The following is a 27782-nucleotide window of genomic DNA, read 5'->3' as shown; positions in this document are numbered from 1 at the left end:
CCGATGTATTGAACACTAGTACCTGAGTTCGAATAGCTGCTCTGCTTATAGGACCGGTAGAAGTCGAGTGATTTCCTATCACTCGCGCGACATAGGAATTGTAATGTTTACATTCCTGTTATCACTATAAGGATGACGGACGGGAGTTTTATGAGGTATTATGGTTGAGATGATACCCCGTCTGTGTTGTGGAACTTGATAAGGTCGCAGTGTGTGGTAGCGGTGGCTAAGCGTTTGAAAGTACTAGCCACATGCCGTGAAATATGGTAAGCGGTAAGCCTAGTAACCAATCAGCCCGAGGAGTGGACATACCCCCCACCACATCTATTTGTTTCTTTTGGTTACTTTGTTCGACGTGTAGGAATACGTGTTGCTGGGCAACCAGGAGTACGGGTTTTGTAGTCGCGCTACAGACGTACGTCCTGCACTTTGGAAGTGCGTATGGTCCTGCAGTCGCTTGTGGTGGCCCTGATCCACGAGTCGGAATGAAAGGCAAACGGTTGCTTCGGAACGACCCTTTGGTGTTCCAAGCGTGTGTGTTAGGTTATTCTTGCAAGGTTTTCAAATTCGATTCAGGAATCGTCCGTTTCTCGCGGAGATTGAGACTGCTTAATCCCTTTACCACATAGAGTAACAAGAGCAACTTTGTGACTATCAAAGATGATGTTTGATTAAAGATTCTACCATGTGTGAGTAGTTATAGGTGCTTACCTAGAATGGCTAATCAACTAGAATCGGAAAGCCAAAATTTGAAAATAAGGATCTACTCTTTGTTGCTTTTCAGCTGAAAACCCTACCCAAAACCTGAAAAGCCTGCATAAGTCTAGATACATGGCTAAGTATACCATGAGCGGGTAAGTCTTGCTGAGTATTAGTATACTCAGCCTTACTTTTGTTGATTTACTTCAGGTAATCTCCCTGATGAGCCAGCATTCGTTACACCGTGGCCCTACCCCCTGCCTGATGGTTGGCCCGTGGAGTGGGATCCGTCCCCGGCCAACACAGATTCCGCCAAGTGATATCGTGCCAGGGCTAGCATGATATCCATAATAACGACGTGTATAGTGTTCATGTTTTCAAACTCCGCCGCTGTGACTTAAAACTTAAACTGTTTTGTAATAATGTCCCTCGTTGGACACTAATGTTACTTTTGTATGCATATGTAATATACCTGCCTGTGATGTAAAGTGTAATGGCTTTTATATCTCTGGACTCACCTTCGTGCGAGGTACCTTGTTGGATCCTGCGTTCAGTGGTTTATCGGGACGTTACCCGACAGGCCAAAGGATTATACCGTTTGAAGCACGAGGTAGCCCTCAAAGAGGACTCGCGTACTTGAGCCGGTGTAATTCAGATTGGTTCTGCCACAGCTGGTATCAGAGCTAACAAGTGTACCCTGGAGATATATTTAGCCTTAAAAGTAATTTATAGTATAAAATTTGACTAATCAAGTATTTGCGAACTACGTTGGGTTCGTTAAGGCTTATGTATAGTACGTAAAGCCCTAGGGTAATGTTATTAAGGGAATTAGAGGTGGCTGTAATATAGATATATATAACTCTAACTTCCAGCATTACTTTCCTGCCAAAACTTAAATTCATGCACAACCCAACCTTACTTTCTGTAACGACACCTTCGATCGTGAGGTAAGAAGGTAAGGATCCTCAGCCAACTGAGGGAGCTTGGCCTTCTTGTCGGTGATGCGAACCGAACGCTGTTTCTCAAGCAGTGGCTTACTTGAGATGCTGCCAATGTACCAACTTAGGTTGACTACATTGGGAGTATAAGGTTCGGCGCAGGGTATGGCGATCGCTGTTCATACCCCAGCATTTTGCGGTACCCTCCGTGAATACGTTGTTTCGGCAACGTATGTTAACGTTGTCTGTACGGCGGTAATGGTACAGATGCTGTTTCTATAGTGAACAGTAATGATTGGGGACGCTTTCATGACATGCTGGCATGAAAGGTTCATTGATATATATATGTATTGTGGTTTTCTGCAGGTACACTAACCACGATTACGAAACTAGGACGGATAGAACCTATCGACTAGTTAATAGAGAGAGACGTATTTATATTGTGCCACCGTAACTAACCACGTAAGACCAAGATTACTTGGCAGTTATTTCTGTTTGTGATAGTGCTTGCATGCATAATACATTAATCAACAAAATGGATCTTTAATTTTGTTGCTTTAAGAAATAGGTAACATGTTGGTATTTCTTAGTTTGGGTAAATAACAATCTTTAGCTGGGTTCCTTAAGTATCCATCTGATTTCCAGCCTTTGCTGTTATCAGAATCAGCTATCTTAATCCATTTACCTTGTGAGCTTTCCGCAGGGTAAATATATCTTACCATTTGCATTGTTGTCGCAGATGGCTGCTCCTTCCAATGCCTTTTGGGATCAGGAAGGGCATTTCCACACCAATGCTTTACATTGGGAAGGGTTTCCTCGTCTCTTTTGGGAATCCTTAAGTCTGTTCCACTATACAGAGCCTCCTCAATATGATGGGGTGGAATATCGCGAAGAGGGAATTCCTCGATGCCGGGTTAAGATGATAATTCCTCAACACGTTTTCCGCTCCTCATGGCATCCCATAGAAGTGGAAGTGGTTGGATATCGTCTGGTTGATACCCTTGAAACTTCTGCTTTGGAGGCTATCAAACTTTTCTGCAATCAGCATCCGACAGAAGTTGCCGCATATCCTATTGGTTTATTTCCTACCATTGACCCTGATAATTCGGAATGGAATTTTCGGACAGAGCATCTTGGCCATATGCTAGGAGATCTGGCTGAAGAAACGGTTCGTAGCATTACTAGGTTTATGGATGTGCAACATCATTACCAGATTTTGCTGCGTCATAGCATGAGTCAGTTAACTGGTGTGGCTCAAAGCCACTATCGGAATGCTGACCGTCAAGTGACCCAAATAGTAGAATTACAAGCTTTGGTGACTCAGAAGGATGAAATTATTGCAGCAAGGGATGAGACAATTCTTCATCGAGAAGATCAGATCAACAAGAGTGATCATATAATCACTCAACGTGACACTGTTATTGAGTTCCTACAGGCACAAATCCATGATCTGATACTCGAGGCTGATGATGCTCAGGCTCACCTTGAGGAACTGCAGCAACAACCGATACTTCCTGCTGTAACCGCAATGCCTGAAGAAGAAGAAGATCCAGAAGAGATTGAGGGTGTTTCAGAGATTGACTCTGAGCACGGGGATCCTGTTCTTAGTCCCTATCACTCTCCCTCTGGCAGTCAATCTTCTGTAGGCAACTTCGACGATTTTTAGCTTAGCAAATTGTCGACTATCTAGATGTAACTTGTGGGGAGTATAATAACTTAGGTAGTGTGTAACTTAGCTAGATCTCATGCCATTTGTTGTAACATAGATAGCCTGCGTAGAGATCTTTCGAATATGTGATGTGGAGAACGATCAGAACCAATGTTGTAATATAAGTTTCCTATTTTATCATCCTGTTCATTATCCTTATGATTCTGAAATAAGATGATTGAATGGAGTATGTGCATTGTTTATCTAAGTCGTATATCTTCTAAAATTGGGAGTAAGGCTATATGGTTAATGGTGGACATCTCCTTTGTTTCAGATGGTTGGAGCCACGCGCGGAACCCCGGAAGGTTTCCGGGCAGATCAGGCTAGCGGTTCTCAACAACCGCCACCGCCACCTCCTAACCTTGCCGAAGTTATGGCTCGGCAAACTGAGCTGCTCAACTTGCTGGTTCAAGCACAACAGAACCAGCAACATCCACAGTTCTGAGGAGGTCGTGATGACCGCAATCCTCCCGTGGCCAGTTATCAGGATTTCATTAGTACCCAGCCTCCCTTTTTCAGTAAAGCTAAAGAACCCTTGGATGCCGATGCTTGGCTCCATATTATTGAATCGAAGTTCGCTCCATTGACCATACCATGTGCGGACTCAAGCAAAGCTTCCTTTGCCGCCCAGCAACTCCGTGGTGCTGCTCGGATCTGGTGGGATAATTTTTACGCCATGCAACCTGCAGGGCACGTTATCACCTGGGATGAGTTTCGGGCAGCCTTTAGAGCACATTATATTCCTGAAGGATTGCTGGAGCGAAAGTTGAATGAGTTCTTGGCACTTACTCAAGGCACCAGTACAATCCTGCAGTACGCACAAAATTTTAAGCATTTGTGTCAATATGCGGGATATCATGCTGATAATGATGCTAAGAAACAAGATCGTTTCCGTCGAGGCCTTAATACCAAGCTCAAGGAACGCCTGAATCTTGTGAGGGCTAATACTTTCAGCGAGCTGGTTAATATGGCCTTAACCCAAGAAGATTGCATCATAGCACATCATGCTGAGAAAAAGAGGAAGACTCCTACTGGACCCTCGAGTGCTCAATCACCGAGGTATCGGGTTGTTCCTAATACACCGTTCAGAGCACCGCAGCGGAATGCCCCAACTGGTAGATTGGTTTTCAGGCCGCCCCAACAGCAGGGAAGCTATAGACCTCCTGTTCCTCCACAACAATCACAACCATCTGGCCCACGGCCAAATGTTCAACAAGTGCAACAGAGAAACAGTAACTATCGCTGTTTCAATTGCGGAAGTGCGGATCATTTTATCCGAGATTGTCCGTGGCCCAGGAAACCTAATCCTGGGCAGAGTTCCACCCAGGGTAACCAGAACAAGGGCAAGAAACCGATGATGCAAGTCCAGCAAGGACGGATTAATTTCACTACTCTTGCAGAACTTCCGGATGGAGCTCTCGTCATGTCGGGTACATTCTCTATTCACCACAAACCAGTTGTTACATTATTTGATTCAGGAGCAACACATAGTTTTATTAGTAACAACTGTGGTACCCGAATAGGACTCGATCTTAGTTCTACCCAGGGGTCATATATGATCTCTACCCCTGGAGGAAATATTACCTCCAACCAAATGACTAGAAATGTGCCAATTCAGTTAGGTAGTAAAGAAATCAAAACTGATTTGGTTTTACTAAGTTTGGAGGGTATTGATATTATACTTGGGACAGATTGGATGACTAAACATCAAGTATGGCTAGATATTTCTTCCCGAGTTGTTGAAATTGATTCACCATACTATGGGATCACCACCCTTTATCTGCCTCAGCCAGAATGTCTGCATCCTTGCACTTATGCCATCACAAACATCCAAGTCAAGGATATTCCTATAGTATGTGAATACCCCGATGTCTTTCCAGACGACTTGCCTGGAATGCCACCAGATAGAGACATCGAGTTTATCATTGAACTTCAACCGGGCACCGCTCCTATTTCAAAGAGGCCGTATCGCATGCCTCCAAATGAATTAGCAGAACTAAAAATCCAGCTCCAAGACCTTCTTGATAAGGGCTATATACGTCCAAGTGCTTCACCTTGGGGTTGTTCTGCTCTATTTGTCAAGAAGAAAGACAATAGCCTAAGGCTATGTGTCGATTACCATCCACTCAATGCAGTTACCACCAAAAATAAGTACCCTCTTCCCCGCATTGACATTTTATTCGATCAGCTAGAGCTAAGGTCTTCTCTAAGATTGACTTACGCTCTGGTTATCATCAGATCAAGATTAGGCCTTGTGACATTCCAAAAATGGCCTTCTCAACCAGATATGGACTTTATGATTATCTGGTTATGTCATTTGGACTCACTAATGCACCGGCATATTTCATGTATCTCATGAATTCAGTATTTATGCCGGAACTCGACAAATTCGTCGTGGTCTTCATTGATGACATTCTAATATACTCCAAAACTAAAGAAGACCATGCTAATCATTTACGTGTCATTCTTCAACGACTACGTGATCATCGCCTTTATGCCAAATTCTCGAAATGTGAATTCTGGCTGGATAGTGTGAAATTTTTAGGACATACTATTTCCAGTGAAGGCATATCGGTTGATCCAACCAAAGTTCAAGAAGTTATGGACTGGAACCCTCCCACTTCAGTCCATCAAATTCGAAGTTTTCTTGGATTGGCGGGATACTATCACCGATTCATTCCAGACTTTTCCAAAATAGCTAAACCCATGACTGAGCTATTAAAGAAAGAAGTTAAATTCTACTGGAATGACAAATGTGAGGAAGCATTCCATACCTTGAGAAAACTCCTGACAACTGCTCCAGTGCTAGCTCAGCCAGATAGCACTCAACCTTTTGATGTCTATTGCGATGCTTCCGGAATTGGCCTTGGTTGTGTCCTTATGCAAAACAATCGGGTCATTGCCTATGCATCAAGAGCACTTCGGACTCATGAGCAAAACTATCCAACGCATGATCTTGAGTTAGCATCAGTTATCCATGCTCTCAAGATCTGGAGACATCATCTTATGGGTGCTAAATGTAATATCTACACTGACCATAAGAGCCTCAAGTATATTTTCAGTCAAGCTGACCTAAATATGAGGCAAAGGCGTTGGTTAGAATTGATTAAAGACTATGACCTTGAGGTACACTACCATCCAGGCAAAGCTAATGTGGTTGCGGATGCCCTTAGTCGCAAAGCACACTGTCATTGTCTATCCATAGTAACTTTCAGTGACACTCTCTGCCATCAGATGAGAAAACTCAATTTAGAGATCATTCCTCAAGGTAGTCTGAATCTACTAGCTATTGAGTCTACTCTTCGAGATAAAATCATCATGTCGCAATTACATGATGAGGGTATCCAAATTATCAAATCAAAGCTATCTCTAGGAGAAGCCAAATATAAGTGTTTTCACACTGACCATCAAGGAACATTATGGTTCAACAATCGAATTGTTGTACCTAAAGATCATCAGCTTCGTAAACAAATCCTTGATGAGGCACATTTATCCAAGTTCTCTATTCATCCTGGTAGCACCAAAATGTATCAAGATCTACGGCAACATTTTTGGTGGACCCGAATGAAAAGAGAAATTGCCAAATATTTATCTGAGTGTGACACCAGCCAGAGAGTTAAAGCTAGCCACTTAAAAGCTTCTGGTACACTCCAACCACTACCCATTCCGTCATGGAAATGGGAAGACATTTGCATGGATTTTATTGTCGATCTTCCCAACACATCTCAAAAGCATGACTCCATATGGGTAATCATTGATAGACTCACAAAAACAGCTCATTTTCTTCCTGTGCATACCACTTATTCAACTAAGAAGTATGCAGAGATCTATTTAGATCAAATCGTTCGATTGCACGGTGTTCCTAAAACGATCATCTCTGATAGAGGACCCCAGTTCATTGCACGCTTCTGGGAACAGTTACAATCAGCTCTTGGATCCAAACTGATACGAAGCTCTGCGTATCATCCTCAAACGGATGGACAGACTGAGCGAGTTAATCAAATTCTTGAAGACATGCTCCGAGCTTGTATTATTCACTATGGTACAAGTTGGGACAAGTGCCTTGCTCTAGCTGAATTCTCTTATAACAATAGTTACCAAGCTAGTCTTCAAATGGCTCCTTTTGAAGCGTTATACGGTCGCAGATGTCGAACTCCTTTAAGTTGGTCTGAGACCGGTGAACGCAAAATCTTCGGACCAGACCTAGTCGTTGAAGCTGAAGATAAGGTTAAGGTTATTCAATCTAATCTTAAAACCGCTCAGTCCAGACAGAAAAGCTACGCAGATAAGAGGAGAAAACCTCTGCAATTTCAAGTAGGAGATTTTATCTATCTCCGAGTATCTCCTACCAAAGGTGTCCAACGTTTCGGTATAAAAGGGAAGTTAGCACCCCGCTATATCGGACCCTTCGAAATCCTCGATGTTTGTGGCCCAGTGGCTTACAAAATTGACCTTCCATCTCAATTCGCCGCTATTCACAATGTCTTCCACGTCTCTCAGCTTAAGAAATGTGTCAAAGTACCCACAGAAATAGTGGATACCTGTGCCATTGAGATTGAACCAGATTTATCTTACATCGAGCAACCTATTCGAATTTTGGATACCAAGGAAAGGCTCACCAGAAGAAGGACAGTTAAAATGTATAAGATCTTGTGGGATCACCACACCGAGGAAGAAGCAACTTGGGAGACAGAATCTTATCTTCAACGAAATTTTTCGAATTTCCTTCAAGCCAATCCTCAAATCTAATCGTCTAATTCTATTCAGCTTCGGAATCTCGGGATGAGATTCCTTTTTAAGGGGGGAAGGCTGTAACATTCAGGTAATTAGAGATATAGACACTAGGTAATAGTGTGATATATGTATGCATGCTATGGTGTGTATAAGTTGTAAAGAGAGCTAGGGGTATATTTATAATTCATGAATTATATAAGTACTTGAGTGTAATTGGGTAAAAGTACTCTTAAGTGGTAAACCTAAATGATTATAGAGAAGAAAAGTGCAAAAGTTAAGTAAAACCTAAGGAAAATAGACTTTTGTTGAAAACTAAGGACCTCTGTGTAATTAACACAAAGGTATAAGGGTTTACATGTAAAATGGTTGAAAGATAAAAGTAAAACTCAGTTTTACTTAAGGGCTAAAGTGTAAAAAGGCTAGTCATGATTACACTGCAGGCAATCTTGCAAAAAGACCCTAAACATTAAAGCATTTGGTTGTATTATAACAAAAAGTTTATAATTTGAGTTGTGTTCAAAAGATTAAAATAAAACTGTATCCTTTGAGATTTTGAGCTTGAACCCTAAAGCATTATTGTAGGGTTTGAAATTCTCTACAACTTTGCTTTAGACATTTTTCTCACTAGGATTTTGTATCAATGGGAAATCTTTCTTTACAGAGGAGTCCCTGGAAGTTTTTCAATTTGCAAATGGGTCCTTCTAACTCCTGCCTGCTTCTTCTTCCTGTGTCATCCTCGCTTCCCCTCTGCTCTGCTTCTGCCCCCGCCGCTCGCCGCCGGCACAACACCCCGAGCGCCACCTCCTGCTGAGTTTTCTTCCACGCGTCGCTCCACAGTCCTGCAGCCGCTCCTAATCCCCTGTGCTGGCCTTCCTACCGAATGCCACGACGTTCTGGCACTGCCAGCACCGCTCGAACGCCGGCCTCCCTCTGTTCGCCGCCCCGCCGTGTGGAGGAAGCATTGAAGCCCCCGAGCTCTATCTTGTGGGCGCATCAGTACCGCTAGAATCCCCTCGACTCATTCCTGCCATTAGCTCGCCATTTCCTCGCCCCTAGACCCCGGAACGCCATCGCCATTTCTCCTGTAACCCCGGCGAGCTCGACGCCACCGTGGACCCATCCCTACAGCCCTCCTCCGCCCAAACTGTGGCAGAACCAACCTGAATTACACCGGCTCAAGTACGCGAGTCCTCTCTGGAGGTCTACCTCGTGCTTCAAACGGTATAATCCTATTGGCCTGTCGGGTAACGTCCCGATAAACCACCGAACGCAGGATCCAACAAGGTACCCCACACGATGGTGAGTCCAGAGATATAAATGTCATTACAATTTACACCACAGACAAATATATTACAAAAATATACAAAATGTCATTAACTCCCACTGAGAGGAGATTATTACAAAACAGGTTTAAGTCTTAAGATAAAACAGCGGAGTTTAAAAAGCGTAAACATTGTACATGTCGTTATTACCGATATCATGCTAGCCCTGGCATGATATCATTCGGCGGAATCGGTGTTGGCCGGGGACGGATCCCACTCCACGGACCAACCATCAGGCAATGGGTAGGGCCATGGTGTAATGAAAGCTGGCTCATCAGGGAGATTGCCTGGATTAAATCAACAAAAGCAAGGCTGAGTATACTAATACTCAGCAAGACTTACCCGGAATTGGGTATACCTTAGCCCATATCTAGACTCATGAAGGCTTTTAGCTTTAGGTAGAGTTTTCAGCTGAAAAGCAACAAAGAGTAGATCCTTATTTTCAACTTTTAGCTTTCAGGTTCTAGTGGGTTAACCATTCTAGGTAAGCATCTATAACTAGTCAAACATGGTAGAATCTTTAGTCAAACATCATCTTTGATAAGCACAAAGTTGCTCTTGTTACTCTATGTGGCAAAGGGGGTAAGCAGTCTCAATCATCGTGAGAGGCGGACGATTCCTGAATCGATATTCAAAACCTTGCAAGGGTAAACCTAACACACACGCTTGGAACACCAAAGGGTCGTTCCGAAGCAACCGTTTGCCATTCATTCCGACTCGTGGATCAGATCCATCACAAGCGACTGCAGGACATACGCACTTCCAAAGTGCAGGACGTACATCTGTAGCGCGACTACAAAACTCGTACTCCTGGTTGCCCAGCAACACGTATACCTACACGTCGAACAAAGTAACCAAAAGAAGCAGATACATGTGGTGGGGGGTATGTCCACTCCCCGGGCCGATTGGTTACTAGGCTTACCGCTTACCATATTTCACGGCATGTGGCTAGTACTTTCAAACGCTTAACCACCGCTACCACACACTGCGACCTTATCAATTTCCATACACAGACGGGTATCATCTCAATATGATACCTCACAAAATCCCGTCCGTCATCCTTATAATGATAACAGGAATATAAACATCACAATCCCTATATCGCGCGAGTGACAGGAAATCACTCGACTTCTACCGGTCCTATAAGCATAGCAGCTAGTCGGACTCAAGTTCTAGTGTACAATACATTGGTTCCTAGAATTATGCAACTAGGGTTTTCAAACAACTCCTAAGAACTTAATGCATAAAGATATATATAAATAGTATAGGTTGCAGTGTAATAAAGTCGGGGTTATGTCCGGGGCTTGCCTTCGCTAGTGGGGTTGGGGTTAGTCAAATTAATATCCTCCGAACCTTGGTTCGGGGCTTCAGAGAAATCCGTGACAAAGTTCCCGGGGTCTTCAGAATAACCTCCTTCTTGTTCCGGAAGCAGCTGATAATCCCCATCAGCGAGAGTGGTCGAGTCTACATGATATGCAAGATGAAGTTTAATGGATGCATACACTTTCATTTTAATTCACGATAAAGTTGCAATCCAAATAAAGGAACATTACATTTCGACAACAACTTAACTACCCTGTACTGGGCAGTCATTTATTGAGTATTAATTATTCTATCTAAACTCATTAGACAACAGGATTGATTATACTAATTATCTAACTAGTGGCATGGAGCAACAGGTGGGGTGGTTCCTAAACATACCATTAACTACAACAAGTAGCGTATCTAATTACTATAAACAACACTAAAACTAAGGTTCAAAACTTAAGGACACCATAAACTAATCAAGACTAGCATTCCAGGAAAGTTTCATAAGTTTTTATGCATAATAATTATTATTTATGAATTACCTTTAATTTAAGCTTGAAATTTATAACTCAAGTTATATTAGGTTTCTGTTTCTCAAATTTTTATGCTGTATCATACTCATAAAGATTAAGTTATGGTAGAAATTTGATCCCTAAATATGCACAAACGCTTTTGAAATTAATTTGTGAAGCTTTCATGAACATATAACAAAGGTAACAAAATACTCTAGCAAAAGGGCTAGTCTGAGCTTCAAAAATTTACACAAGGCTACCTACACCACATGTAATACTTGCTCCAAAAACTAACAGCAGCAAGGCTATAGATTATAAGATTCAATCAAAGCATCCCTTTACTTGCATTTAAAATACAGAACAAATTATGCACTTTCATGGCATGGTTATAAAATAAAAGCTGTAGAATTCATCACAAGGATTCTAACCCAACAAGTTTCGTATTTTTCTGACTTTTCTACTGTTTTCTATGCATTTTTAAAGTTCACAGCAGGAAACTCAAATAAGCTTTACATAACAGTCCCTGGATTTCGCACAAAACCCCCTACAGATTACTTGTCTTCTCCAATGGAGTCCCTGGCCGTGGTCAAAGAGGAACGGCGGCATTTGACCGGCCAAATCCAGTGATTCTCGGGTCACAATGGCGAGGGAAAAGAGGGGAATTAGCGAGAGGAGATCGGGGGCTACCTTGGGAGGGGCTTGATTGGTCTCCTAGAGTTGTGTAGCAGCCTACCTGCGTGGAGCAGATGGCTGGCGGTGGAGATGGCTTCGGTGGCGGCACTCCGGGTGAGTTGGGCAGCGATGGCCGGGCCTAGCAGTTTCAGGGAACTAAGGGAGAGCTCCTAGTGGTGTTGGATTGGGCGGAGGAGGGCCGCAGGAGTGGGTCCACGGCGGCGTCGAGCTCGCCGGCGTTACAGAGGCAATGGCGACGGCGTTCCGGGGGCTAGGGGCGAGGAAGTGACGAATTGATGGCTGGAATGGGTTGAGGAGGTCCTAGTGGTACTGATGCGCCCACAAACACAGGAGCTGGGCACTTGCTTTGGAGCTCACCACGGCGGCGGCTCGGTGGCGGCCGAGCGGCGGTGGTGCGTGCGTGGCGAGTGTAGGAGATGCCAGGAAGAAAGGGGAGCAGAAGTGGGGAAGGCAAGGGCGACGCGTGGGAGGGAAATCCAGCTGGAGGTGGCGCTCGGGGGCCTGCGCCGGCGGTGAGCGGCGGTGGCAGAACGGCAGCAGAGGGGAAGCAGGCGTGACAGAGGAGGAAGAAGGTAGACAGGGGTCAGAAGGACCCATTTGCAATTTCCCAAAAAGTTCAGGGACCCCTCTGTAAACTAAAATTTCCCACTGCTACAAAATCCTAATGAGAAAAATGTCTAAAGCAAAGTTGTAGATAATTTCAAATACTACAAGAATGCTTTAGAGTTCAAGTTCAAAATCTCAAAGGATACAGTTTTATTTTAAACTTTTGAACACAACTCAATTTATAAACTTTTTGTTATAATTCAAACAAAATGCTTTAATGTTTAGGGTCTTTTTGCAAGATTGCCTGCAGTAATCATTACTAGTCCTTTTTACATTTTAGCCCTTAAGTAAAACTGAGTTTTACTTTTATCTCTCAACCATTTTACATGTAAACACTTATACCTTTGTGTTAATTACACTTAAGTCCTTAGTTTCCAATGAAAGTCTATCTTTCTTAGGTTTATTTAACTTTTGCAGTTTTCTTTTCTATAATCATTTAGGTTTACCACTTAAGAGTACTTTTACACAATTACACTCAAGTACTTACATAATTCCTAAATTACAATTATACCCCTAGTGCTTTGTACAACATATATACACTATATCATGCATACATATAACACATCCAAACTTAGTATCCCATTGTCTAACTACCTGGATATTACAGCCTTCCCCCCTTAAAAAGAATCTCGTCCCGAGATTCTGAAGCTGAGCAGAAACGGATGATTAGATTTGGGGATTGGCTTGCAGGAAGTCTGGGAAATTCCGTTGAAGATAAGACTCAGTTTCCCAAGTCGCTTCTTCTTCGGTGTGATGATCCCATAAAATTTTATAGATCTTAACTGCCCTTCTTCTGGTGAGTCTTTCCTTGGTATCCAGGATTCGAAGAGGTTGTTCGACGTACGATAGATCGGGTTCAATCGCAATGGCACATGTCTCAACGATTTCCGTGGGTATTTTGACACACATCTTAAGTTGGGAGACATGGAAGACATCGTGAATAGCCGCCCATTGAGATGGAAGACGAAGTTTGTAAGCCATTGGGCCACAAACATCGAGAATTTCAAAGGGTCTAACGTATCGAGGTGCTAACTTCCCCTTTATGCCAAAGCGTTGGACGCCTTTGGTAGGAGATACTCGGAGATAGACAAAATCTCCAACTTGGAATTGCAGAGGTTTCCTCCTCTTATCTGCGTAGCTCTTCTGTTTGGACTGAGCGATTTTAAGATTAGATTGGATAATCTTAACCTTATCTTCGGCTTCAATGACTAGGTCTGGTCCGAAGATTTTGCGTTCACCGGTCTCTGACCAACTCAAAGGAGTTCGACATCTGCGACCGTATAATGAAAAGGAGGCATCTAAAGACTAGCTTGATAAATGTTGTTGTAAGCAAATTCAGCCAGAGCTAAGCATTTATCCCAACTTGTACCATAATGAATAATACAAGCTCGAAGCATGTCTTCAAGGATTTGGTTAACTCGCTCAGTCTGCCCATCCGTCTGGGGATGATACGCAGAGCTTCGAATCAATTTGGTTCCTAGAGCTGATTGCAATTGCTCCCAAAACCGTGCAATAAATTGGGGCCCTCGATCAGAGATGATGGTTTTTGGAACCCCATGTAATCGAACAATTTGGTCCAGATAGACTTCGGCATACTTCTTAGTAGAGTAAGTGGTATGCACAGGAAGGAAATGAGCTGTTTTAGTAAGTCTATCGATAATTACCCATATGGAGTCATGCTTTTGAGATGTGTTGGGAAGACCGACAATAAAATCCATACTAATGTCTTCCCATTTCCATGACGGAATGGGTAATGGTTGAAGTGTACCAGATGCTTTTAAGTGGCTGGCTTTGACTCTCTGGCAAGTATCACACTCAGATACATATTTGGCAATTTCTCTTTTCATTCTGGTCCACCAAAAATGTTGTCGTAAATCTTGATACATCTTGGTGCTACCAGGATGAATAGAGAACTTGGATAGATGTGCCTCATCAAGGATTTGTTTGCGAAGGGGATGATCCTTAGGCACAACAATTCGATCATTGAACCACAGGACTCCTTGATGATCAATGTGAAAACACCTATATTTAGTTTCTCCCTGAGATAGCTTTGATTTGATGATTTTGATACCCTCATCATGTAGTTGCGACATGATGATTCTATCTCGAAGAGTAGACTCAATGGATAGCAGATTCAGACTACCTTGAGGAATAATCTCTAGATTGAGTTTTCTCATTTGATGGCAAAGAGTGTCACTAAAGGTGGATGCGGATAAGCAGTGACAATGTGACTTGCGGCTAAGTGCATCGGCAACCACATTAGCTTTGCCCGGATGATAGTGTACCTCAAGGTCATAATCTTTAATCAATTCCAACCAACGCCTTTGCCTCATATTTAAGTCAGCTTGAGTGAAGATATACTTGAGGCTCTTATGGTCAGTGTAAATATTACACTTAGCACCCATAAGATGATGTCTCTAGATCTTGAGAGCATGGATAACTGCTGCCAATTCAAGATCATGTGTTGGATAATTTTGCTCATGAGTCCGAAGTGCTCTGGATGCATAAGCAATGACCCGGTTGTTTTGCATAAGAACACAACCCAGGCCAGTTCCAGAAGCATCACAATAGACATCAAAAGACTGAGTATTATCTGGCTGAGCTAATACGGGAGCAGTCGTCAGAAGCTTCCTCAAGGTATGCAATGCTTCATCACACTTATCATCCCAGCGGAACTTAACTTCTTTCTTAAGTAGCTCAGTCATTGGTTTGGCTATCTTGGAGAAGTCTGGAATGAATCGGCGATAATATCCCGCCAATCCAAGGAAACTTCGAATTTGATGGACTGAAGTTGGAGGTTTCCAGTCCATAACCTCTTGGACTTTGGTTGGATCAACCGATATGCCTTGACTAGATATAGTATGTCCCAAAAATTTCACACTATCCAGCCAGAATTCACATTTCAAGAATTTGGCATAAAGGCGATGATCACGTAGTCGTTGAAGAACGACACGTAAATGATTAGCATGGTCTTCTTTAGTTTTGGAGTATATTAGAATGTCATCAATGAAGACCACGACGAATTTGTCAAGTTCCGGCATGAATACTGAATTCACGAGATACATGAAATATGCCGGTGCATTAGTAAGTCCAAATGACATAACCAGATATTCGTAAAGTCCATATCTGGTTGAGAAGGCCGTTTTTGGAATATCACAAGGCCTAATCTTGATCTGATGATAACCAGAGCGTAAGTCAATCATAGAGAAGACCTTAGCCCCGGCTAGCTGATCAAACAAAATATCAATGCAGGGAAGAGGGTACTTATTTTTGATAGTAACCGCATTGAGTGGACGGTAATCGACACATAGCCTTAGGCTATCATCTTTCTTCTTGACAAAAAGAGCAGAACAACCCCAAGGTGAGGCACTTGGACGTATATAACCCTTATCAAGAAGATCTTGGAGCTGGATTTTCAGTTCTGCTAATTCATTTGGAGGCATACGATACGGCCTCTTTGAAATCGGAGCAGTGCCCGGTTGAAGTTCAATAATAAACTCGATGTCTCTATCTGGTGGCATTCCAGGCAAATCGTCTGGAAAGACATCGGGGTATTCACATACTATAGGAATATCCTTGACTTGGATATTTGTGATGGTATAGGTGCAAGGATGCAAACATTTCGGCTGAGGCAGATAAAGGGTGGTGATCCCATAGTATGGTGAATCAATTTCAACAACTCGGGAAGAAATATCTAGCCGGACTCGATGTTTAGTCATCCAGTCTATCCCAAGTATAATATCAATACCCTCCAAACTTAGTAAAACCAAATCAGTTTTGATTTCTATACTACCGAACTGAATTGGCACACTTTTAACCATTTGGTTAGAGGTGATTTTTCCTCCAGGGGTAGAGATCATGTATGACCCCTGGATAGGACAAGAATCAAGTCCTAGTCGGGTACCACAGTTGTTACTAATAAAGCTATGTGTTGCTCCAGAATCAAATAAAGTAACAACTGGTTTGTGGTGAATAGAAAATGTACCCGACATGACGGGAGCTCCATCTGGAAGTTCTGCCAGAGTGGTGAAGTTAATCCGTCCTTGCCGGACTTGCATCACCGGCTTCTTGCCCTAGTTCTGGTTACCCTGAGTAGAGCTTTGCCCTGGATTAGGTTTCTTGGGCTTCGGACAATCTCGGATGAAATGATCCGCACTTCCGCAATTGAAACAGCGATAATTGCTGCCTCTCTGTGGCACTTGTTGAACATTTGGCCGTAGGCCAGATGGTTGTGCTTGTTGTGGAGGAACGGGAGGTCTATACCTTCCCTGCTGTTGGGGTGGCCTAAAAACCAATCTGCCCGTTGGGGCATTCCGCTGCGGTGCTCTAAACGGTGTATTGGGAACAATCCGATACCTCGGTGATCGAGCACTCGAGGGTCCAGCAGGGTTCTTCCGCTTTTTCTCGGCATAATGCGCCACGATACAATCTTCTTGAGTTAAAGCCATATTAACTAGCTCGCTGAAAGTGTTAGCCTTTACAAGATTCAGGCGTTCCTTGAGCTTGGTATTAAGGCCTCGACGGAAACGATCTTATTTCTTGGCATCGTTATCCGCATGATATCCCGCATATTGACACAGATGATTGAAATTCTGTGCGTGTTGTAGGACTGTACTGGTGCCTTGAGTAAGAGCCAGGAATTCATTCAACTTTCGCTCCAGCAATCCCTCCGGAATATAATGCGCTCTAAAGGCTGCCCGAAACTCATCCCAGGTAATGACATGCTCTGCGGGCTGCATGGCGCAGAAATTATCCCACCATATTCGAGCAGCACCTCGGAGTTGCTGTGCGGCAAAGGAAGCTTTGCTGGAATCCGCACAAGGTACTGTCAATAGAGCAAACTTTGATTCAATAATATGGAGCCAAGCATCGGCATCCAAGGGCTCTTCAGCTTTACTGAAGAAAGGAGGCTGTGTACTGATGAAATCCTGGTAACTAGCCACGGGAGGATTGTGATCATCCCGAGCTCCTCGGAACTGTTGACGTTGCTGGTTTTGCTGCGCTTGAACCAGCAAGTTAAGCAACTCAGTTTGCCGAGCCATAACTTCAGCAAGGTTAGGAGGTGGCGGTGGCGGTTGTTGAGAACCGCTAGCCTGATCTGCCCGGAAACCTTCCGGGGTTCCGCGCGTGGCTCCAACCATCTGAAACAAAGGAGATGTCCATCATTAACCATATAGCCTTACTCCCAATTTCAGAAGATATATGACTTAGATAAACAATGCACATACTCCATTCAATCATCTCATTTCAGAATCATAAGGATAATGAACAGGATGATAAAATAGGAAACTTATATTACACACTTATTCTGATGATTGTTCACATCACACATCCGAAAGTTCACTACGTAGGCCATCTAAATTACAACAAATGGCACGAGGTCTAGATAAGTCTCTTACTACTTAAATTATTACACTCCCCTAGGTTACACCTAATGATCGACAATCTGCTAAACTAAAAATCGTCGAAATTGCCTATCGACGACTGACTGCCAGAGGGAGAGTGATAGGGACTAAGAACAACATCCCCATGCTCAGAGTCAATATCTGAAACACCCTCAATCTCTTCTGGATCTTCTTCTTCTTCTTCAGGCATTATGGGTATAGCGTGAAGTATCAGTTGCTGCTGCAATTCCTCAATGTGAGCCTGAGCATCATCAGCTGCAAGTATCAGATCATGAATTTGTGCTTGTAGGAACTCAATAACAGTGTCGCGCTGAGTGATAATATGATCACTCTCATTGATCTGATCTTCACGATGGAGGATTGTCTCATCCCTTGCTGCAATGATCTCATCTTTCTGAGTCACCAAAGCTTGTAATTCCACTATTTGGGTCACTTGGCGGTCAGCATTCCGATAGTGGCTTTGAGCCACACCAGTTATCTGATTCACACCGTGACGCAGTAGAATCTGGTAATGATGTTACACATCCATGAACCTGGTAAGGATACGGACGGTTTCTTCAGCCAGATCTCCTAGCATATGACCAAGATGCTCTGTCCGAAAATTCCATTCCGAATTATCAGGGTCAATGGTAGGAAATAAACCAATAGGATATGCGGCAACTTCCATCGGATGTTGTTTGCAGAAAAGTTTGATAGCTTCCAAGGCAGCAGTTTCAAGGGTATCAACCAGACGATATCCCACCACTTCCACTTCTATGGGATGCCATGAGGAGCGAAAAGGGTGTTGAGGAATTATCATCTTAACCCGGCATCGAGGAACTCCTTCTTCACGATATTCTACCCCATCGTATTGAGGAGGCTCTGTATAATGAAACAAACTTAAGGATTCCCACAAGAGACGAGGAAACCCTTCCCAATGTAAAGCATTGGTGTGGAAGTGCCCTTCCTGATCCCAAAAGGCATTGGAAGGAGCAGCCATCTGCGACAACAATGCAAATGGTAAGATATATTTACCCTGCGGAAAGCTTACAAGGTAAATGGATTAAGATAGATGATTCTGATAACAGCAAAGGCTGGAAATCAGATGGATACTTAAGGGCTAAAGATTGCTATTTACCCAAACTAAGAAGTACCAACATATTGCCTATTTCTTAGAAAGCGTCAAAATTAAGCATTCGTTTTGTTGATTAGTGTGTTATGCATGCTCGCACTACACGATCTCACAACCAAAAATAACTGCCAAGTAATCTTGGTCTTACGTGGTTAGTTTCGGTGGCATAATACATACGTCTCTCCTTAATAACTAGTCGATAAGCCCTATCCGTCCTAGTTTCGTAATCGTGGTTAGTGTACCTGCAGAAAACCACAATACATATATATATATATATATATATATATATCCAATGAACCTTTCATGCCAGCATGTCATGAAAGCATCCCCATTCATTACTGCTCACTATAGAAACAGCATCTGTACAATTACCGCCGTACAGACAACGTTAACATACGTTGCCGAAACAACGTATTCACGGGGGTACCGCAAAATGCGGGGGTATGAACAGCGATCGCCATACCCTGCGCCGAACCATATACTCCCAATGTAGTCAACCGAGGTTGGTACATTGGCAGCATCTCAAGTAGGCCACTGCTTGAGAAACAGCGTTCGGTTCGCATCACCGACAGGAAGGCCAAGCTCCCTCAGTTGGCTGAGGATCCTTACCTTCTTACCTCACGATCGAAGATGTCGTTACATAAAGTAAGGTTGGGTTGTGCATAAATTTAAGTTTCAACAGAAAAGTAATGCTGGAAGTTAGAGTTATATATATATATATGTTACAGCCACCTCTAATTTTCCCTTAAATATCACCCTAGGGCTTTACGTACTAAGCACAACCTTAACAAATCCAACGTAGTTTTGCCAAATATTTTGTTGGTCAAACTTTTATACTGAAAGTATTTTTAAGGTAAAATGTATCTGCAGAGTAACCTTATAGCTCTGATACCAGCTGTGGCAGAACCAACCTGAATTACACCGGCTCAAGTACGCGAGTCCTCTCTGGAGGTCTACCTCATGCTTAAAACGGTATAATCCTATTGGCCTGTCGGGTAACGTCCCGATAAACCACCGAACGCAGGATCCAACAAGGTACCCCACACGACGGTGAGTCTAGAGATATAAATGTCATTACAATTTACACCACAGACAAATATATTACAAAAATATACAAAATGTCATTAACTCCCACTGAGAGGAGATTATTACAAAACAGGTTTAAGTCTTAAGATAAAACAGCGGAGTTTAAAAAGCGTAAACATTGTACATGTCGTTATTACCGATATCATGCTAGCCCTGGCATGATATCATTCGGCGGAATCGGTGTTGGCCGGGGACGGATCCCACTCCACGGACCAACCATCAGGCAATGGGTAGGGCCATGGTGTAATGAAAGCTGGCTCATCAGGGAGATTGCCTGGATTAAATCAACAAAAGCAAGGCTGAGTATACTAATACTCAGCAAGACTTACCCGGAATTGGGTATACCTTAGCCCATATCTAGACTCATGAAGGCTTTTAGCTTTAGGTAGAGTTTTCAGCTGAAAAGCAACAAAGAGTAGATCCTTATTTTCAACTTTTAGCTTTCAGGTTCTAGTGGGTTAACCATTCTAGGTAAGCATCTATAACTAGTCAAACATGGTAGAATCTTTAGTCAAACATCATCTTTGATAAGCACAAAGTTGCTCTTGTTACTCTATGTGGCAAAGGGGGTAAGCAGTCTCAATCATCGTGAGAGGCGGACGATTCCTGAATCGAGATTCAAAACCTTGCAAGGGTAAACCTAACACACACGCTTGGAACACCAAAGGGTCGTTCCGAAGCAACCGTTTGGCTTTCATTTTGACTCGTGGATCAGATCCACCACAAGTGACTGCAGGACATACGCACTTCCAAAGTGCAGGACGTACGTCTGTAGCGCGACTACAAAACCCGTACTCCTGGTTGCCCAGCAACACGTATACCTACACGTCGAACAAAGTAACCAAAAGAAGCAAATACATGTGGTGGGGGGTATGTCCACTCCTCGGGCCGATTGGTTACTAGGCTTACTGCTTACCATATTTCACGGCATGTGGCTAGTACTTTCAAACGCTTAACCACCGCTACCACACACTGCAACCTTATCAATTTCCATACACAGACGGGTATCATCTCAATATGATACCTCACAAAATCCCGTCCGTCATCCTTATAATGATAACAGGAATATAAACATCACAATCCCTATATCGCGCGAGTGACAGGAAATCACTCGACTTCTACCGGTCCTATAAGCATAGCAGCTAGTCGGACTCAAGTTCTAGTGTACAATACATTGGTTCCTGGAATTATGCAACTAGAGTTTTCAAACAACTCCTAAGAACTTAATGCATAAAGATATATATAAATAGTATAGGTTGCAGTGTAATAAAGTCGGGGTTATGTCCGGGGCTTGCCTTCGCTAGTGGGGTTGGGGTTAGTCAAATTAATATCCTCCGAACCTTGGTTCGGGGCTTCAGAGAAATCCGTGACAAAGTTCCCGGGGTCTTCAGAATAACCTCCTTCTTGTTCCGGAAGCAGCTGATAATCCCCATCAGCGAGAGTGGTCGAGTCTACATGATATGCAAGATGAAGTTTAATGGATGCATACACTTTCATTTTAATTCACGATAAAGTTGCAATCCAAATAAAGGAACATTACATTTCGACAACAACTTAACTACCCTATACTGGGCAGTCATTTATTGAGTATTAATTATTCTATCTAAACTCATTAGACAACAGGATTGATTATACTAATTATCTAACTAGTGGCATGGAGCAACAGGTGGGGTGGTTCCTAAACATACCATTAACTACAACAAGTAGCGTATCTAATTACTATAAACAACACTAAAACTAAGGTTCAAAACTTAAGGGCACCATAAACTACTCAAGACTAGCATTCCAGGAAAGTTTCATAAGTTTTTATGCATAATAATTATTATTTATGAATTACCTTTAATTTAAGCTTGAAATTTATAACTCAAGTTATATTAGGTTTCTGTTTCTCAAATTTTTATGCTGTATCATACTCATAAAGATTAAGTTATGGTAGAAATTTCATCCCTAAATATGCACAAACGCTTTTGAAATTAATTTGTGAAGCTTTCATGAACATATAACAAAGGTAACAAAATACTCTAGCAAAAGGGCTAGTCTGAGCTTCAAAAATTTACACAAGGCTACCTACACCACATGTAATACTTGCTCCAAAAACTAACAGCAGCAAGGCTATAGATTATAAGATTCAATCAAAGCATCCCTTTACTTGCATTTAAAATACAGAACAAATTATGCACTTTCATGGCATGGTTATAAAATAAAATCTGTAGAATTCATCACAAGGATTCTAACCCAACAAGTTTCGTATTTTTCTGATTTTTCTACTGTTTTCTATGCATTTTTAAAGTTCACAGCAGGAAACTCAAATAAGCTTTACATAACAGTCCCTGGATTTCGCACAAAACCCCCTACAGATTACTTGTCTTCTCCAATGGAGTCCCTGGCCGTGGTCAAAGAGGAACGGCGGCATTTGACCGGCCAAATCCAGTGATTCTCGGGTCACAATGGCGAGGGAAAAGAGGGGAATTAGCGAGAGGAGATCGGGGGCTACCTTGGGAGGGGCTTGATTGGTCTCCTAGAGTTGTGTAGCGGCCTACCCGCGTGGAGCAGATGGTCGGCGGTGGAGATGGCTTCGGCGGCGGCACTCCGGGTGAGTTGGGCAGCGATGGCCGGGCCTAGCAGTTTCAGGGAACTAAGGGAGAGCTCCTAGTGGTGTTGGATTGGGCGGAGGAGGGCCGCAGGAGTGGGTCCACGGCGGCGTCGAGCTCGCCGGCGTTACAGAGGCAATGGCGACGGCGTTCCGGGGGCTAGGGGCGAGGAAGTGACGAATTGATGGCTGGAATGGGTTGAGGAGGTCCTAGTGGTACTGATGCGCCCACAAACACAGGAGCTGGGCACTTGCTTTGGAGCTCACCACGGCGGCGGCTCGGTGGTGGCCGAGCGGCGGTGGTGCGTGCGTGGCGAGTGCAGGAGATGCCAGGAAGAAAGGGGAGCAGAAGTGGGGAAGGCAAGGGCGACGCGTGGGAGGGAAATCCAGCTGGAGGTGGCGCTCGGGGGCCTGCGCCGGCGGTGAGCGGCGGTGGCAGAACGGCAGCAGAGGGGAAGCAGGCGTGACAGAGGAGGAAGAAGGTAGACAGGGGTCAGAAGGACCCGTTTGCAATTTCCCAAAAAGTTCAGGGACCCCTTTGTAAACTAAAATTTCCCACTGCTACAAAATCCTAATGAGAAAAATGTCTAAAGCAAAGTTGTAGATAATTTCAAATACTACAAGAATGCTTTAGAGTTCAAGTTCAAAATCTCAAAGGATACAGTTTTATTTTAAACTTTTGAACACAACTCAATTTATAAACTTTTTGTTATAATTCAAACAAAATGCTTTAATGTTTAGGGTCTTTTTGCAAGATTGCCTGCAGTAATCATTACTAGTCCTTTTTACATTTTAGCCCTTAAGTAAAACTGAGTTTTACTTTTATCTCTCAACCATTTTACATGTAAACCCTTATACCTTTGTGTTAATTACACTTAAGTCCTTAGTTTCCAATGAAAGTCTATCTTTCTTAGGTTTATTTAACTTTTGCAGTTTTCTTTTCTATAATCATTTAGGTTTACCACTTAAGAGTACTTTTACACAATTACACTCAAGTACTTACATAATTCCTAAATTACAATTATACCCCTAGTGTTTTGTACAACATATATACACTATATCATGCATACATATAACACATCCAAACTTAGTATCCCATTGTCTAACTACCTGGATATTACACAAACCAACCCTACTAGAAGCTCTCCCTTGGTTCCCTGAAGCTGCTAGACCCGGCCCTCGCCGCCCAGCTTGCCCGGAGCGCCGCCGTCGAGGTCGTTCCCGCCGCCGGCCGTCGGCTCCACGCGGGCAGACCGCTACAAAACCCTAGAAGCCCAATCAAGCACCTCCCAAGGTAGCCCCCGACCTCCTCTAGCTAATCCTCCTCTCTTCCCTCGCCACCATGACCCGAACTCACCGGATTTGGCCGGTCAAATGCCGCCTCTCCTCTCTGACCACGGCCAGGGGCTCCATTGGAGAAGACAAGGAAATTTCAGGGGGTTTTGTGCTAAATCTAGGGACTATTCTGTAAAGCTTGTTTGAGTTTTTCTTATTTCCTGCTGTGAACTTTAAAAATGCATAGAAAACAGTAGAAAAATTAGAAAAATACCAAACTTATTGGGTTAGAATCCTTGTGATGAATTCTACAAGTTTTATTTCATAACCATGCTATGAAAGTGCATAGTTTGTTCTGTATTTTAAATACAAGTAAAGGGATGCTTTAATGGAATCTTATGATCTATAGCCTTGCTGTTGTTGGTTTTTGGAGCATGTGTTGCATGTGGTGTAAGTAGCTTTGTGTATGTTTTTGAGGCTTAGATCAACCCTCTAGCTAGAACATTTTGCTACCTTTATTATATGTTCATGAAAGCTTCACAAATTAATTTCAAAAGCATCTGTGCATATTTAGGGATGAAATTTCTACCATAACTTGATCTTTATAAGTATGATCCATCATAAAAATTTGAGGATCAGAAACCTAATATAACTTGAGTTATAAATTTCAAGCTTAAATTCAAAGGTAATTCATAAATAATAAATATTATGCATGAAAAATTATGAAACTTTTCTGGAATATCAATCTTGAGTAGTTCACGAAGTCCTTAAATTTTGAACCCTAGTTTTAGTGTAAAACTCTAGTTATAATTGCATCTTAAAATCTCAATTTTGATCTAATTTAATTTTGTGGTTTAGTTCCTTTTAGAATAAAATTTCCAATAAAACTGCAGTAAATGTATCTAATATCAATCTATGCTCAGTAATTTTTGTAGCTCCTGTTTTAAAGTATCTTGCTCTGTAAAATTCATTCAAGTTATCTATGTAGTTTACTTAAGTTAACTGTTGTGATTTATTTATTGCACTAAATATTCTGAAAATATTTTAGGATACTGTTCTTTAATAGTATAACCTGTTATTAGATTTCCAACCAAAGATTTGGTGTCAAACAAATTGGACATAGTTTAATTAGTCCATAATGTAATAGTAACATAAAATTTCATATAAATAATTAATATAACAAATAACTAAAGTTATTTAATATAATTATTAGAAACACACCCCAACCTGTTATCCTATGCCACTAGTTAGATAATTAGTGTAATCTGTCAGACCCGGGGCCACGGGGCTGTGTACATCAAGGAGTCCGTATTGGACTAGGGGATAGGACGTGTCCTGTACCTCATTTATGTTGTATTCTATCCGCATGCGGAGTAGAACTAGTCGATACAGAAGGAAACTACTCGAGTTGTACTTGAGTACGATTTCTATGTTAGTATCAGACTAGGATTCATGTAACCCTGTCCCCCCGGATATATAAGGGCGGGCAGGGACCCCCTCAAAACATAAGATCACCAGATCAACATCAAGACAATACAAACCATCATACAGGACGTAGGGCATTACGCATATTGCGGCCTGAACCTGTCTAAATCTTGTGTTGTCTGCACCTTCGAGTTCCTGATCTCGGCGCATCCCAACCCAAAACCTACCACCTTGGGGATACCCCTCGGTGGGCAGCCTGATAAAACCCGACAGCTGGCGCGCCAGGTAGGGGTGCGCATCAGAGATCCGCTGGAGAACTCGATGGCGATTTTCAAGTTCCCCAGTCCCGTGCTCCCTGAGGGCACGACCTTTGTTTTTGGCTCGTGGGTCTGCGTTGCCAACGGCGCAGGCGGTTTCCGTCGGCACACCGTCGACGACACCTTCAAGCTAAAGACACTCGCCACAAGGCTCGACGACTTTGTCGATAATCTCGACGAGTTGCTGTTTTCTGACTCTGCCAGGGAGACCAAGGCAGCGTTTGTTTCTACTGTTCCTTTTTCCACGTTGGAAAAGGACTTGGACTCTTTGCTCCAGGCTGGAGTTCCGGGGCCACCGCATGCCGGGAGGCCGAGGATCACCTTGCCGCTTGCGGGCTGATGATTACCACCACCTCCGAAGGACGAATTGTTCATTGGAGGGGGATGAACTTGTCCGATTCACTCGGACATGAAGACTGATTGGTAGCCCATCTTGAGCCTTTGCCTTTTCAGGAGGGCAGGGCGTTGGCTGCCATATCCGAGGGCTCGACTGAGCTAGTCGATGCCCCTTCCGACGAACTCGCAACTCGCCAAGTCCTGATGGCGGAAGAAGGGGATGACGACGCCCTCATCCCCATTGGCGCACTTGACGGCATCTCAGAAGATGAAGACACCGCTGAGGCCAAGAACGAGAATGACGCCGAGTGCGACGCGCGACGTGCAAGGAACAGAGCTCGTGCGGTTCGCAGAAGGCGCGCCAACGAGCGCATACGTTCTGCACAGCGCGAACTCGACGCCGAATTCGCCGCGGCAGATGAACGTGGCTTCAGGACTCCTGTGGCCAACATCGCTCGGGTAACAGCATTACTCGAGCGAAGCAACGACCCCAACGTCCGACAAGCACTCATCTACGCCCAACGGGCGTGGGTCCAGTTGGACCGGCAGGCTCCGGCATCGCTTATCAGGGACGAGCACGTCGGAGACAGCCGAAGCCAGGCCCCAAGTCGAACAACGGGTCATCGCCCGCGACCCCAACGCAGCAACAACAATGATGGCGTGGGTGGAAGCCAGATCACCGGTGGGAGGCGACAGCCACCTCCGGCAAACAACCCGAGGCAGCCCAACCCTCCACGTCACCAACCTGATCTTCGCCAGAAGATCAATGAGGGGCGCGATGCCCGGTCAGTCCTCGACTCGAGGCGACGGGAGCGCGAGGTAGTCGAGCGAGACGATGCTGACTGCAGCGATCGTTTCCCCGCGTTCACTGCGAGATTCAACAACTACAAGTACCCGGAGGGTTTTAAGCCAATTGGCATTACCAAGTATGATGGCAAGCAGGCACCCCAACAATGGCTCCGCTGTTATTCTACTGCCATTGAGGTGGCTGGCGGCTCCAATACTACCAAGGTCGTCTACTTTCCGATGGCTTTGGAGCCCGCACCGTTGACTTGGCTGGAAAGTCTCCCCAACGATTCTATCGACTCCTGGGAAGGCCTCAAGAAGGTCTTCATCGACAACTTCCAGGGGGCCATATCTCGAGCAGGAACCCGGCACGACCTCGCCCAGTGCAAGCAAGAGCGCAATGAACTCCTCCGATCTTACACCCGCCGTTTTTTCGATGTGCGGGCCACCATCGCCAACATCTCAGAAGAGGACATTATCGACTGCTTCTACAACGGCCTCACTGACCCAGGTATATATCGTGATTTTGGGCGTAACAGGCCAAAGACGGTTGCAGGTTTACGCGACATGATGCACGACTGGTCTGAACAAGAAGAACAGATGCGCGAGAGGTTTCCAAGACGTACCGACCTCAACCAGAAGCGCAACAACGACAACCGGGCAGACAAAGGCCAGCGGGATTTTTCGGGTTCTTCCCGAAAACGCAAGCCAGACGATCTCGTCGCGGCTGTGGACCGTCCTTCGCGGGGCAAGAAGTCAACCACGCAGGAGCAGTTTGAAAAACTCCTGCAGAAGAAGTGCCCGTGGTGTGTCAACTCCAAACACGCAGCGATCGACTGTTTTCAGCTCAAGCGCGCCTTCGGCTCTCCTGGGAACGGCAAGAAGAACAAGTCGACGGGCAAAGAGCCCGAAGACGAGGAACAGGAGGACA

The sequence above is a fragment of the Panicum hallii genome, chromosome 6, assembly GCF_002211085.1.
Source record: "Panicum hallii strain FIL2 chromosome 6, PHallii_v3.1, whole genome shotgun sequence".
Taxonomy (NCBI): Eukaryota; Viridiplantae; Streptophyta; class Magnoliopsida; order Poales; family Poaceae; genus Panicum; species Panicum hallii.
The sequence above is the reverse complement of the archived record's forward strand: the minus strand, read 5'-3'. Positions refer to the sequence as shown.